Source organism: Caretta caretta, chromosome 13, assembly GCF_965140235.1.
Source record: "Caretta caretta isolate rCarCar2 chromosome 13, rCarCar1.hap1, whole genome shotgun sequence".
NCBI classification, from domain to species: Eukaryota; Metazoa; Chordata; order Testudines; family Cheloniidae; genus Caretta; species Caretta caretta.
In genome coordinates, this window is record NC_134218.1 from 1,789,066 (window position 1) to 1,793,002 (window position 3,937).

The window sequence follows — 3,937 nt, forward strand, 5'->3', positions numbered from 1 at the left end:
ACCCAGCCACCCACCTCTCGTCTCTTGTATAAAAGAGCAAGCCCTGCTTGTGAAGGGGAGGGGGAGGGAGTGGAAAGGGGGAAGGAGGGAGGGGGCTGTCTGGGAAAGACGTCTTAAACTCAGTCTAGCTCACGCCTTGCTGCTTCATCTGCAAAACATTCACAGAGCGAGCCAGGCCCCAGGAACAGCAGCTCCCATTGTGCACAGAGGCAGGCTTTCTTCATGCCCACACAGCACACGAACTGGGGTGCGAGCAAAACAGGCAGGGGAAGCATCTTAAAACCAAGCGGCCAAATCCATCCTTGGTGCGTGCCCGTGGAACTCAGTGCGGTCCCACCGGGGTGAATCTGGCCCGTGGTGCCTGCCAAGATGAACACAAGACGCCCACACAGGCTTGTTTTTCTAACTGTTCTATTTCCCTCCAAAGTGTTTTTTTTCTCTGTCTCTTCCTGGAAGGGGTGTGCCAGCCAGTGCCTTGAAATCTCCCCTCCTGCCTGGGTGAACTAGCTTTGCTTAACCAGCCACTCATTTCCTTTGTAATGTGGCAAAATCCACTTCCAGGCTCAGGGCTGTCCAAGCTGTGACTCAGATGATGGGGAAGGAAAGCAAGAGTGAAGCAAGACAATTAAAGGAGACCCTCCTGCACACAGGCAGGACACAACCCTGTCTCTGCCCTGCACAGTATCCAGGTCTCCGTTTCTCGGTGAGCATTTTCAGAAGTAAAGTTTTTTTGGGAAAAATACATCATAAAACTGTGCTGGGAGAAAACCACTGCAGAATCCTAATACAGAATGCTGCAGCAGCTTTGCAATGACCGGGGTTATAGAGAAATCTGTCTGTCTGTCCATACTTAGCACTTTCCAGCCACTGATCTCAAAGAAGGTGAATGTCATTATCCCCATTTACTGGTGGGGAAATCCAGGCACAGAGACTTGCCCTAGATTACATGGTGAGTCAGTGGCTGGAATAGAGACTAGGTCTCCTGACTCCCATCCCAATCCTGTGGTCTCTCCATTGGACCATGTTGCCTGCCTGTCTTATCAATCGTCTGTCATGTATGTCTGTACAAGAGGTGGACTGGCTACAGACCTTACTTGTACACACCAGAGGTGTTCATCATAAGATCCTTTACTGCTCTCCCAGGGCTGGCGGAGGTGAGCTCACATAAGATATTTTACACACTGTCACCTAGTGGCTGACCAGTGTCACCCAGTGTCCGTCACATCTCCCCCTTCAAGTTCGACAATCCTACCCTTTACAGTATTTCACTATCAGGCTGTCATCAAAGTTCAGTATGGATCGGTTTGTGAAGTGTCTCTGAATCATCCCAGTTTTCTAATTACACAGCCTGAACCCGTAACAACTGGCTCATCTGACTGTCCATTAATTGCAATGACTAGCTGTGATTGGTTTGGAATTGGTCAGGCGTCGGCGTCTTGTTCTGCATCCGCTGTCTGTTGAGTTTGCTCTGTTGATTGTTCTCTCTGAGGAACAAACTGTAGATGTCAATGGCTTCTGGTGAACTCTCCACTGTGGGTCGCTTATCACATACCATCTGAGCACTGAATTCTTTTTCTTTATGACAGCTGGAGTTGTCCGTCCTTTTTCTCCATGTACGTGGTCACCAGGTTCTAGACCGGGCCGTTCTCTGACTGAGTGATGTCTATTATATAAGTGTCCATAAGCACTTTTAAGCCCTTTTATCTGATTGGACTACTCTCTTCATATCTGGTCATTATGGACATAGGTTCTTTTCCAAAGTTGGAACAGTAGTTCTGAGTTGTCTTCCCCACAGGAGTTGTGCTGGACAGTATCCAGTAGCTGCTATTGATCGTGCTCTGTAACTCAGGAGAGCAAGGAGTGGGTCTTCCTGCTGTAGGATTTTCCTGCTGTCTGTACAGCTCTCTCAGCCTCTCCATTTGCTTGTGGGTGGTATAGGCTGCTAGTAATATGATCAAAATCCTGTTTCATTCAGAGTGATTTAAATTCTGCTGCAGTGAATTGTGGTCCATTGCCCATCACTATTGGTTCTGGAATATCAAAGTGAGCAATGGTGCACTTCAGTTTCTTGGTAACACAGCCACACATTACATCTTTCAGGTACATTACTTCTATATGCCTGGAAAAACAGTCCACAATCACCAGGTAATGATGTCCTCTGAATGTGCATATAGCTGCAGCTAGTCTCTTCCAAGGTCTCTCCGGTAGAGGGGTTTTACACTGTATGGCTCAGCATTGTCTTGTAAGTTGATTTGTACTGGATCTCCTGTCAAAAGTCCAATATAATCAAAACCTCCGTTGAATTATTCCTGCTTTCTCACTAGCCCAATCGTGGCTGCCATTCTGCAGCTGAGAAGGCTGTTGGTCTGTGATCCTTTGGTCATATACACTCTGAAGGGAAAGCAGTGAATGTGTTGTTCCTTGACTTTAGCAAAGCTTTTGACACGATCTCCCACAGTATTCTTGCCAGCGAGTTAAAGAAGTATGGGCTGGATGAATGGACTATAAGGTGGAGAGAAAGCTGGCTAGATTGTCGGGCTCAACGGGTAGTGATCAATGGCTCCATGTCTAGTTGGCAGCCGGTATCAAATGGAGTGCCCCAAGGGTCGGTCCTGGGGCCGGTTTTGTTCAATATCTTTATAAATGATCTGGAGGATGGCGTGGACTGCACCCTCAGCAAGTTTGCGGATGACACTAAACTGGGAGGAGTGGTAGATACGCTGGATGGCAGGGATAGGATACAGAGGGACCTAGACAAATTGGAGGATTGGGCCAAAAGAAATCTGATGAGGTTCAACAAGGACAAGTGCAGAGTCCTGCACTTAGGACGGAAGAATCCCATGCACCACTACAGACTAGGGACTGAATGGCTCGGCAGCAGTTCTGCAGAAAAGGACCTAGGGGTTACAGTGGACGAGAAGCTGGATATGAGTCAACAGTGTGCCCTTGTTGCCAAGAAGGCCAATGGCATTTTGGGCTGTATAAGTAGGGGCATTGCCAGCAGATCGAGGGACGTGATCGTTCCACTCTATTCGACATTGGTGAGGCCTGATCTGGAGTACTGTGTCCAGTTTTGGGCCCCACACTACAAGAAGGATGTGGAAAAATTGGAAAGAGTCCAGCGGAGGGCAACAAAAATGATTAGGGGACTGGAACACATGAGTTATGAGGAGAGGCTGAGGGAACTGGGGATGTTTAGTCTTCAGAAGAGAAGAATGAGGGGGGATTTGATAGCTTCTTTCAACTACCTGAAAGGGGGTTCCAAAGAGGATGGCTCTAGACTGTTCTCAGTGGTAGCAGATGACAGAACGAGGAGTAATGGTCTCAAGTTGCAGTGGGGGAGGTTTAGGTTGGATATTAGGAAAAACTTTTTCACTAGGAGGGTGGTGAAACACTGGAATGCGTTTCCTAGGGAGGTGGTGGAATCTCCTTCCCTAGAAGTTTTTAAGGTCAGGCTTGACAAAGCCCTGGCTGGGATGATTTAGTCGGGGATCGGTCCTGCTTTGAGCAGGGGGTTGGACTAGATGACTTCCTGAGGTCCCTTCCAACCCTGATATTCTATGATTCTATGATTCTATGAATGCAAAGCTTTTGTCTTCGTAAGTTGTTTCAGTGGTGAACTGGCCCATGCAGTTCAGAAAACCTGCAGGGCTACTCAGAGTGTAGTCAGGTGACTTCAGCCCTGGGAGGGGTTGAAGGTGATTGTAAGCCCCTTCTGAGAGGACTGTGATGTCAATTCCTGAGTCAGTTTTGAAATCAATTATCTTGCCATAAATATTCAGTTTCACTCCCCGGGGAGGCTGTGTGGCATCACAAGTGATAGATCCCAGAAACAACAGCTCTTGATTGTCTGGAATATGTGTCAACTCCCTGACTGCTTTGGTGTAGCAAACAGCTGCAAAATGTCCATATTTTGTGCATGTATATCACTGTGCGT